Below are 12656 nucleotides of genomic sequence, written 5' to 3'. Positions count from 1 at the left end.
ATAAATCACTTAGATCGAAATATATATTAATGGTGGGATTATATATATTCATAGCATAGCCGATCAGATAGATCTAGCATGTATCGGCTAATACTCCGATACTACTCTATATTAAGATATTAAAGCAACCAGAATATACCAAACAGGGGCTTAATATACTTAGATGCAACAAGATCTTAATATAAATGGCAGATTTAACATATCAATTAAGCATGTAGAATAGAATTAGTTAAATCAGGTAAGATCGGCTGAAACTCCGATACTAATCTAATCAGCAACCAGAAGGCAGGCTAGATATTATGGTTCTAAGCATGACTTAATAGATCAAACTCAACTAATGCAGCATTAAGTATGAAAAGAACAACAATATCTAGACAATCAAGCCGCTGGATGTTTCATAGAGTGATAGATATATCACATAGTCTAAGTCAACATCGTTATTTAACCTAATCAGCTGCCTTCTATTGACAAATGCTAGCCGATTATAGGTTAGATCACGATATTATCAAAGATTATGTGAGATATATGATAGCTCGACGAATTACATAAACAAGATTAGAGTGTCATGAAGATGGAAGCACTAATCTCGATAACTCAAGTCGTCATAACAAGTTTTACCTCTTGTTGAAGATCGAAACCGATGCAGCTCAACCCGAAAGCAAGAACTCCTCGAAACAAAGCAAAAGTAAAAGGGTGGCGATGCGCCGAAATTGTATTGAATGTGTGTTCATATTTACATAGGGCTCGGGGTCTATTTATACCCGAGAATTACAAGATACGTCCATACCGGACACGACTATTATCTCTAACAAACTGTAAGATACCGTAAGTCTTTGCGGCAGACTTTTGCCCACATTTATCTCTAAGGAATTTACATGAAATATCCTAATTAATAGATACAATTGCCTTCTCAGGACTCTATCCATGTACGACAATCATCTTCAAGCACATCAACTCAGACCCGGCGTCATAAATGAGTCATATTGTCGTAATCGGCCGTATCACTTAACCTAGTCTGACTCTGACTTAGCCGACCTCATCCGTGGCCGATCTGGACTCAGCCGATTCATGCTCTGTTCTTGAATCGATCTTCACCTCTAACTCCGCTTCGATCCAACCACCCTTTCCGATACTGATATTACCAAATTTGGTCGTTAACACATGCCCCCCAAGTCCGGGATATTTGATAATGTTTCGGATTGGCTGTATACATACTCCGAACCGGTTTCGCACTTTGCTGTTTTCTGACCGTTATCCAAGCGCTTTAAATACTAACCGCTGCCCCTGAGTAATCTCACACCGTTACTCCCGTTTTCACCGCTCAAGCGAAGCTCTACCTTCTCTCTCTCCGGCGATTCCTCCGGCGCAAAAGCGATTTCCAAGTGACTCCATCTTCAGCGAGATCTCCGCCCGCAGCGATGTCGTCCTCTGCCAGCCCATCTGATGCGCCATCAGCCGAGTATGCTGAGGTAAGTCCCCATCGGCTCAATCCCTTTTCTTAGCAGCAAATCAATTTTATTTTGCCTTATATCGCTTTCCTCTTCTCGACCGCTTTGGATTTGTAGCATCTCTCCAACCTAGTTGTGATTCCCAGTCTATCGCATGAAATCTACTACTTTCTCGGCCCAGTCGGCAATCCTGATCCCACTGAGTTCATCATAGGTGAAACCAATAGGATTCCCTTCAGATTAACCAACCCAGATCTAAGCCACTAGAAGAACACCTTTAAATCTTGGCCGTCTCTAGAGAAAACTTCACCCGAGAAAATTTGGACTACATGGTTCAAGCGCATGTCGGCCAGCAAAAGAGTTCACTAGGACGAAATCGGAATCGGGCAAGCACTCGACCTTACCATAGCCAACTCAGCTAAGGACGAACCCCTGATGGCAGCTGCCTCTTATTTCTGGTCAAACACCATCAATGCCTTCTTGTTTAACCATGGGCCGATGACTCCAACTCTCATAGATATCAGCATGATTACGGGTTTGGACGTCACTTCATCGGCTAACGCTATGGGCTTAAACACAAAGAATCAATACGACTTCAAGACCAAGAGCATAGGCGGCTGGTCAGGCTATGTAGCAGCATACATGGGCCAGGATTCGATCACCCCTCGAGAACATGTGGCTTTCTTGTTAATGTGGCTAGAGAAATTTCTCTTTTGTGGATCCAGCTGCGGTCCTACAACCAATTGGCAGTTCGTAACCGAAGCCTTGGAAACGAAAAGACAATTTCCTTTAGGCAAAATCCTCCTCGGCTACTTGTACCAAATGCTAAATAATGCATCGGCTAAGCTAGCTGTCGGCTCAGTAGTCGGAGCAGGTGGACCATGGTGGCTACTGCAATCCTGGCTAAATCTGGTAGTCATGAAAGTTGTCAATCGGCCATCCGTGACAGAAGCAGAATTCCCAAGACTGGAGCCGATCACAGATGATGATGGAGAAGAACACACTCATCGCCGATGTATGTCATATGGAGAATATGCATCCACACCGGCCGATGCTGGAGCAAAGTTATCAGCCGAACTGCTCAAAGACTGGTTTTGCAGCTTCTATGAGGGTATTCAAAAAGATGCTCGAGTTTGTGGTTTCTTTATGGAGACTCAACAGACCTCGAGCTCCCATAGGACTTCAGATTCGAAGACATCAATCATGAAAGATACCAAAAATCCAGGGAAGTCTTCACAGTTGCAATCACTCCGTGCATCCTTCCCGTCGGCATTCATCAAGGGAGAAACATCCAAGTTTCCTATGAGTTTTATCATCCAATGAGTTCTGCCAGGCAATTTGGAATGGGCCAACTCCCAATCGGCTTATTCTTTGCCGATAAGATCCAATGCCGAGGAGAAATCTCATCAACTTTAATGATGGATCGGCTGCTCAATCTCCAAGGACCTCCTCTAGGCAGCATTGACAACATAAAGCTAGCAACCTTTAGGAGCAAAGTATTTGACAGATGGTGGGGCGAATGGAAGTTGCACTTATTCCATCAATCAACTTCTATGTATATGACAGACCTCTTTCTAGATGTTGTCCCTTAAATAAGTCTTAACTCACTTAATTTTCATTTGAATAACTGCTTAGCCGATTAATCCTTGGCTAACTTTCCTTTTGACTTGCAGACAACAGAATCCTCTCCCCCTCACCAGAGCAACAGCGGCAAGGATATTGAGTATGCCCCAGGATTGATCCCTAACGGAGGTGGGCCATCTCCCCCCGTCATCGGCTATAATGCCCCCAAGACTTCAGCTCTTCTTCAAGGGCTCATCAGAGAACCAGCCGATGCCGGCAAGAAGAGGAAAACCAGATCTTCGGCCGTAAATATTTCAGCCCTAGCTCCAAAGAAGAAAACTAAGACAAAGAAAACCACACCAGCTGATGATCTGCCTGCTCTAGATCCATCCATTGAACAAGCTCTGGATGAAGAAGTAATTGAAGATGATGTTGATGAGGCCGCAGCCGAAGTAAGTGATACAGAACAAACACCATCGGCTTCACCCAAACAGACCCCTCTAACTCCTTCTGCTCCAGTCCACTTTTCAAGAGTAAGCAGCTCTCTTTGATCCCTTTTATAATCATTTTATCTTATGGCCGATTACTTACAGATTTAGTAATTGCAGAAAAAGAAGACTGCTATGAAGAAGAAATCGGCTGCAACAACATCTAAACCAGCTCCACCAGTAAGATAGTCTCAGTTTTTCATTAGTCAATTCTCAGCCCATTTTGTCTAACACTTGTCTCTTTTTAGCCTCCTCCTCCTCCTTCCCCTTCTATACATCAATCATCAAGTGACCAGACTCCATCAGCTGTAGGAAGTCACCATGTGGAAGAAGAAGTTCAACCAACTGCTCCTGCTATCCCAGTAGGTTTTTTTTACAAAAAACATTCAAATCGGCTATGCCCATTTAATCTCTAACTCTCTTTAAATCATTGCTGCAGGTCTTAGCCGATTTTTTCTCTTTTGAAATCAGAGATTATCTTGATGAAAGAGAAGAAGACACCATAAGCAAAGCCTTAGCCCCTTTATCCGATGATGTGAAGAAAGTTCTAGAAGATATTTCTCATCGGCTAGAAGCATCATCGCTAGATAGCTTGGTAGTTGATTGTGGCTCAGTTAAGACTCGGCTTCATGAGATTCAAGCTCTAATCCCAGATGAGCTAGCCGATATCCTCACTCCAGCCGTTTACCTTGAGCAACACCAATTCAAACTGGAGAAAGCCAAGTTGAGACTGGCTGAACGACGGGAGCGCAAAGACATTGAAGCCACAATCCAAGCTAATCGGCAACTTGTGCACGAAGAGAAGTCCAAGCTTGATCAACTATCTGAGGGCCCAATCAAATCCAATATTGATCGGCTCAAGGCTCGCAAGATTGAACTCTTGGCACAACTTGAAGAATGCAACGCCGAGCTAGACATAGAGCACAAAAAACTAGCCGATCTCCCAAAGTCTATCGAAGAGCAGAAAGCAAGACTCAAATCGGCTATCAAGCATGTTGCTGATCTGACCAAGTCTTTAAAAGTCATCCCTGTAACCGATGCTCAAGACGCCCAAGCCATAGAAGAAGTAGAACAAATTAGGCGAAAATCTATATCGGCTATCCAGCGCTATCTATCTCAATGACTTTCTATGTAATAGACCTTAGAAATTTTTGTAATTGGCAAAGATACTTCTAATGTTTATCTTGACAATCCTTTGTGCCAATTAATAAAACTTCCAAATTTGCTCAAAAATTGTCAAAATGTGCAACTTGTGGATATATGTGCCCCCTAATTTTACAATGTCATAAGCATTGATAAAATTATACTTTGAACTAAGGGCGATATAACAATATCGGCCATTGTACATCGGCAAACCACAACCGATTACAATACAAAAACAACTAAGGGCGATATAACAATATCGGCCATTGTACATCGGCAAACCATAATCGATTACAATACAAAAACAACTAAGAGTGATATAACAATATCGGCCATCTCGAGGCGATATAAACACATCGGCTATCATGCATCGGCAACACTAGCCGATCATACGTTAACCCAAACACTTGGGTAATATTTCTTCAAGTATTTGCCATTGAGCGCTCGTCCATAGACCTCACCATCAAGCCCTTGCAACATATACACCCCTTTAGACACAACCTTATATATTTGGAACGGTCCTTCCCAATTCGGTGACCACTTGCCGAATTTGTTATCCCAAGTTCTAATCGGCAAAATTAACTTCCATACAAGTTCACCTTCCGAAAAGGTCTTGGGTACCACTTTCTTATTATAATGCCGAGCAACTCGTTCCTTATCTTTAGTCACCTTAGCAAGGGCTCGCAAACGCGATTGAACCAAGTCCTCCCTTTCATCGGCCATAAGGTTATAATACTCATCGGCTGTCAAACCATCTTGCAACTCTATTCGTCGTGAGCCAATTCTAACTTCCCATGGCAAAACAACCTCATGCCCATAAACAAGCTTAGAAGGAGTAACTTAGATTTATCCATGACAAGCCATCCGATAAGACCACAATGCTTCGGCTAAACGAGTATGCCATTGCCGAGGATAATCAGAAATTTTCCTCTTAATCAACTTGATTAAGCTCTTGTTAGATGCCTGGGCCTGCCCATTAGCTTGTGCATAATATGGTGAAGAATTCAACAATTTGATATCCATGCTATCGGCAAACTGAACAAACTCATCGGACACGAAGATTGAACCTTGATCGGTCGTAATGGTTTGAGCAATACCAAATCTATAAATAATATATTCTTCAACAAATTGAATAGCATCCCCAGAATCAACCTTCTTCAAAGGGATCGCCTCTACCCACTTGGTAAAATAATCGGTTGCCACCAATATAAACTTATGTCTTTTGCTCGATGGTGAATTAATCATACCGATCATATCAATTCCCCAACCTCTAAATGGCCATTGTTTAATAATAGGATTCATAGCCAATGCCGGCGCTCGCTGGATCGCCCCAAATATCTGACAATCTTGACATCCTTTATAATATTTGAAACAATCCTCCAGCATCGTCGGCAAAAAATATCCAGCACGTCGAAGCAACCACTTCATTTTATGAGCCGATTGATGAGTACCACATATCCCTTCATGGACTTCACCGATTGCAACTTTTGCTTGATCGACACTCAAACATTTGAGCAACACCCCATCAATCGTCCGATAATAAAGCTCATCATCCAATAGTGTATACTTCAATGCTTTATATCTTAACTTCCGTGAAGCCGATTGAGATGGATCCTGTAAATACCGATAGACATCATACCTCTAATCATCGGCTGTTATGGCAGCAACTTCAACCTTAACATCCTTGATCATCGGCTTATATCCCGATGCCCCTTGGGCTAAATCATTAGCTTTAATATTCTGCTCTCGAGATACATGCTTCAACGTTACCAGCCGAAATTCCTTCATCAGTTCTTGGCATTTCTCATTATAAACCATTAACGTGTCATTCTTGCACTCATATTCTCTAGCCAATTGACTGATTACCAACAAAGAATCCCCCATGATTTCGATAGCATCGGCTTCAACTTCCTTGAGTAACTGCAACCCCTTGAGAACCGCCTCATACTTAGCTTGATTATTAGTCGCATAAGGTTTAATAGTATAAGCGAACTCAAAGCATGCCCCCCGAGGGGAAATTATAACTAAGTCGATGCTGCAACCATGAGTACAAACTGACCCATCAAAGAATAAAGTCCATGGCACAATCTCAACCGAGCCGATTGAATCATCACGATGATCAACAATAAAAATCGGCTATAGCCTGCCCTTTGATCGCCTTCGGTGACTCATACCGAAGATCAAATTCCGTCAAGGAAAATATCCACTTTCCAACCCTTCCTTTCAAAATAGGAGCCGATAACATATACTTGACAACATCGGCCTTGCATATAACAGTGCATTCATTGGATAGTAAATAATGCCTTAACCTTGTACATGAAAAATATAAACACAAGCATAACTTCTCCACAGGAGAATATCTAGTTTCTGCATCCAAGAGCCGACAGCTCAAATAGAACACCACTCTCTCTTTTCCTTCTAGCTCCTGAATCAAGACCGAGCCGATTGACTTATCACCGACCGACAAATATAACCGAAAAGGAATCCCTTTTTGTGGAGGAATCAAAACTGGAGGAGAACTCAAGTATTCCTTAATATTATCCTAAGCTTTCTGTTGTTCTGCCCCCCAAGTAAATTGTTGATCGGCCTTCAATCGCAACAATGGCGTAAAAGGTCCTAACTTTCCAAACAAATTAGAAATAAACTTTCGAACAAAATTAATCTTGCCGATCATCTCCTGCAATTCTGTCTTGTTTTCTTGAGGCTTAATCTTCTTCATCGCACTGACACTTCTCTAAGTTATCTCAATCCCCTTCTCATGAAGAAGAAATCCCAAGAACTGGCCAGTCGATACACCAAAAGCACACTTCGTCAGATTCATCTTCAAGCCATACGTACTGGTCCTCTCGAAAACTTTTCTCAAATCGGCTATGTGATCCTCTATTTCCTTAGATTTAACAACCACATCATCAATATAGACCTCAACCAGCCAGCCGATCTGATCATGATAAATGTAATTCATGGCCCTTTGATACGTGGCTCCAGCACTTTTTAATCCAAAAGTCATTACTACCCATTCAAACAAGCCAATAGCACCAGGACATCTAAAAGCCGTTTTATGAATATCTTCCTCAGCCATAAAGATCTGATTATATCCTGCATTTCCATCCATAAAACTTAATATCTTATGTCCTGAAGCAGCATCAACCAACTGATCGGCCACTGGCATTGGATATTCTTCCTTTGGGGTAGCTTTATTCAAATCTCTAAAATCAATGCATACCCTCACCTTGCCGTTCTTCTTGATGACCGGAACTATACTAGAAACCCATTCAGCATATCGGCAAGGACGAATAAAACCAGTATCATATAAACGTTCGATCTCAGCCTTGACGGGTTCGAGCATATCGGCTTTGCATCTCCTCGGGGGCTGCTGGTGCGGCCTAACCCCTGGTTTAATAGGTAGCTGATGTTCAACGATTGATCGGCTGAGCCCTGGCATCTCATAATACTCCCAAGCGAAGGAATCTCTAAACTCTTTCAAGAGCTCTATCAGCTTGGTTCTAAACTCTGGAGATAAGTTCTTACTAATAAATGTCGGCCTCCGCCGATCGCCTGGACCTATATCTATTTCTTCCAAATCATCGGCCGACATAAAACCTTGACCTTGCTTGTCATCGAGATCATCTACCGTGTCCTTGGTGTAGATGTTTGAACCCTCCACGACGCCCTCAAAATAATAGCTTGGGTTCTCCATCTTCAATTGGTTGTATATCAGAATCAGACACTTTTAGAAAATCTTCATCCCAAACTTTTCCAGATAAACAATCAAGGCCATCCATCTCCCAAAGAGCTAAATCGGCACTGGCAACATTGACTGACCTGTTGGCTGGCACGATCTCTATCTTGTCGCCTTGCCACTGAATCAAGCATTGATGCATGGTTGAAGGAATACAACAATTGGCATGAATCCAATCCCTTCCAAGCAGCAAGCTGTAAGAACCCTTCCCATCGATGACAAAAAACGTGGTAGGAATAGTCTTACTGCCGACTGTCAGCTCCACATTTAGAACACCTTTGGTTTCCGATGGATTGCCACCAAAGTCTTTGAGCACCATGTTTGTCTTGATGAGATCCTCGGCATTTCTACCCAACTTCCTGAACGTAGCATAAGGCATCAAATTTACCGCGGCCCCACCATCAACCATCATCTTAGACATCGGCTTCCCATTGACATAGCCGTTTATATACAATGGTTTAAAATGCCGATTTTCTGTCCCTTCAGGCTTTTCAAAGACTGCCTATTCTGGTGATAGAACCAACTTAGTCGATTCCCTCTCCACTTCATCGACATCGGCTTGGTCGATCCCAAAATCGGCTGGCAAGGTAAAAACCATGTTAACTGATGCCGTTACAACACTCTTCCCTTTTGCCAACCTCTTTGCTTAATCGGCTGCAACATCATCGGCTCCAGGAGCTTGATTCTTAACGCGCCACTCCTGCCTCGGTTTTGCCTTCTTCAGCCGATGATTAATTTCTTGCTCGACCTCCTGGAAGTGTTCCCTACTCCTCAACCTTTGAACCCTTCTTTTCTGATTCTTTGTAAAAATGCCAGAAGGACACCACTGAGTCTTCCTATTTTCGTCGTCCTCCGAGTCACCATGTTGGTTTACTGGGCCCAATCTTTGATGAACAGGAACTATTGTTTGCTTTGGTCGATTGCCTCCATTGTACGATCGGCTTGAACCCCCTGCAACATCACTGCATCTAGGACAATCCTCGATAGATGGTAGCCTCATACCCTCATTCCAGTAGAACCTAAAGAACTCACAGCCTTAATGAGGATCAAAACCACCACTATCTTCTTCATGACGCCTCTCCTGTTGCTTGTCATATTTTCTTTCATATTTGTTTATAATTTTAGCCAAATTCCCCTGAAAACCTCTCACACGTCCCGTATCGGCCAGCTGTGTGTACCATGTTAACAAGAAAAGGATTGCCATCGACCTTCATCGGCCTTCTGGAATCATCAAACTTAATCTAGCCTATCAATGGCCACCTGAATCTGCTGTCTGAAAACCTTGCAATCGTTAGTAGAATGAGATCCAGAATTGTGCCATTTGCAATACCTCTTTTTGCCTAATTCCTCAGCCGATGGAATCGTATGACCAGCAGGGAGTTGAATTTGCTTCTCTCGGAGTAGCAGATCAAAAATCTTGTCAGCTTTAGTAATATCAAAATTGTACTTCTCCTCTTTTCCAGAACTCTTTACCCACTGGCACGGTATGACCTTTTTACTCCCTACCCATTCCGCTGCAGCTATTTCAGAGTCATCATCATCATCATCCGACCCATACATGTAAGGACAAACATGATTAACCTTCTTAAAGTTCTTCCTAGCTTCTGCAGACCTATGCTCGAGCAAGGTTACCTTCTGTATCAGATTTGACAAGTTATCAAAGTCTTCATATGAGAATTTCTCCCTAATCGGAGCAATCATACCCTGAAAGGCCAGATCGGCTAACTGGGCGTCAGTCAAACTCAAGCTGAAGCACTTGTTCCTCATCTCCCTGAATCTCTGAATATACTCGTGCACAGGTTCATCATGCCGTTGCTTAATCGTTGTCAAGTCAGACAATTTCATCTCATGAACCCCACTGTAGAAATAGCTGTGAAATTGCTTCTCTAAATCGGCCCAACTATTGATCGACCCATATGGCAAAGAAGAAAACCAAGTAAAAGCTGATCCCGACAAGGACAACCGGAACAACCTAACCCTCAGAGCGTCCACAGCCGATGCTTCACCACACTGAGCTAAAAGTCGGCTAATGTGCTCATAAGTTGACACACCATCTTGTCCCGAAAATTTGGAGAAGTCTGGAACCTTGAACCGATTGGGAAGAGGAACTCTCTCAAACCACTCAGGGTAAGGTTGCCGATACAAGCTTCTAGTATCTTTTGGTTTAAGCCCAAATTGCTCCCTCATCACGTCAGCAATCACATCGACCCACGGTCGTTGCTGAGCTGCTCCCTGTGACTATTGTTGCATGGGCTCGAATTGACCATACTGAGAAGCTAACTTAGGTTGAGTTAGCCCCCCTTGCTTATATTGGGCTTGCGGGGAAGGAGGCTGATATTGATAATTCAAATTGCCCCCTAGTAATTCTGAAGGTTTGGCTGAATACTACGTACCAGATGCTCAGGAATAACTTGAGGCATCACTGTGCCATCTGGCTGTACGTGGTGAACCAAGTGTTCTGGGACAACTTGATTTAAAACTTGCTGCACAGGCTGACCACCAGGTGTCGCAAACCCAGCCGATGCATTCATTGAGCCTTGCTGCTGAATCGGCTGAACGACTTGCTGTCTTAATGGCGTCTGCTGAATTGGCCGCAAAGCCTGCTGCCTTGGTGGCGTTTGTTGAACTGACTGCACGACTTGTTGCTGGATTGGTTGTACAACCTGTTGGATCGGGGGTGTCTGTTGAATCAGCTACTGCTGGATTGGATCAACAGTAGGTTGAGGTGGTAGAAACATGGCAGCAACCTGATCTTGCGTCAGCCGATTCGCAATCTGCCCACTATGCTGTGGCTGCTCTCTCATCAACAGCCGAGGGTTAACCAGCTGGCCTGGTGTCGACGTTGCTGGAGCAGGTGGGGAAGTCGATACCGGCACCGTCGGCTGAGCTGGTGATGCAATGGGAGGAACTAATTGAACAGGTGGATGAATATCAGTGATCAAAGGCCGAGAATTTGGAAAAGTACCTCCTTGCAAATAAACCGGGCCTGCAGCCTGATGTTCAACTATCGAACCATCGGCTATTGATTTCATCATGTTTGACAAGGTATTGACTAACACCCCAGACTGATTGATCAAGGCATTGTGCACGGCATAGTCAACCCGGTCCTGGAAATTATTGAAAAAATCCTGTGCTGCATCACAATCTTGATTAAGATTTCCTCCTTGTGGCCCATGGGTACCATCACCTTGAACCCCATGTACCCCTTGAGAGTGATCACCCTGATTCTCCTGAGCCGATCCATCTGTAGCACCTTTGTCACTCGGCTGAGCCGAGCCATCTAGAACTTTTTTCTTTTCTCCCTCCTTAGAAGAACTGGTCTCAGGGTCATCAGGAACTACTTTCATCTTGTATTTCTGAACAAGCGTTCCCTTGCGAGTCTACATGAATGAGTTTAAGAATTGGTCTCGCGCTTGTTGCATCATTGCTTCAAAATCTTTCTTTTGATCAGGTGTGAACTTTTCTGGATCGATAGCCACAATATTTCCTTCATTGACGTCAGTCAAGCCTAGCCTCTGGATTTTTTCCTTAATGGAACCTGGGCTAGTTGAGGATGGTGATGGTTGTGGCTTCTCGGCCATAAAAAAGATTGTTTTCTGACTTCTAATCAGTCCCACCGGGCGTGCCAAAAGCGTGTTGACAGAAAACACGAGGTCTGGGAGATCTACTTAACTCCAGTGCTGGTCCAAAACTCGCCTTCGGATGTATGAGCGTGCTAGTTGATTTGATCCTACAATCAACAAGAAACAAAGACAACAAAACCGTGATTAAATCCATAAATGATAGCCGATCGGCTAGGTGCCGATGACATATCATTTATCTTTAGGCCGATGTCATATGTGCATCGATCGGCAAATATTAATAAGCAAATCAGAACTAAATCTACTCAGTCGGCTGTAGATATAAATGATATATAACCCTTATATCGATATATACTTAAATCAAGTGATTGGGATAGATCGGTCACCTTGCCGAGACAGTATAAATCACTTAGATCGAAATATATATTAATGGTGGGATTATATATATTCATAGCATAGCCGATCAGATAGATCTAGCATGTATCGGCTAATACTCCGATACTACTCTATATTAAGATATTAAAGTAACCAGAATATACCAAACAGGGGCTTAATATACTTAGATGCAACAAGATCTTAATATAAAGGGCAGATTTAACATATCAATTAAGCATGTAGAATAGAATTAGTTAAATCAGGTAAGATCGGCTGAAACTCCGATACTAATCTAATCGGCAACCAGAAGGCAGGCTAG

At 43.1% G+C, this 12656-nt stretch overlaps 1 pseudogene; it reads left to right on the top strand.

Annotated features, from left to right (window-relative positions):
• Positions 1–1418: 1418 nt before the first annotated feature.
• LOC136357420 (uncharacterized) lies at positions 1419–4622 on the top strand (annotated as a pseudogene).
• The last annotated feature ends 8034 nt before the right edge of the window (positions 4623–12656 follow it).

The sequence above is a fragment of the Oryza sativa genome, chromosome 7, assembly GCF_034140825.1.
Source record: "Oryza sativa Japonica Group chromosome 7, ASM3414082v1".
NCBI classification, from domain to species: Eukaryota; Viridiplantae; Streptophyta; class Magnoliopsida; order Poales; family Poaceae; genus Oryza; species Oryza sativa.
Note: the sequence above shows the minus strand (reverse complement) of the source record. Positions and strands in the feature narration are given on the sequence as shown.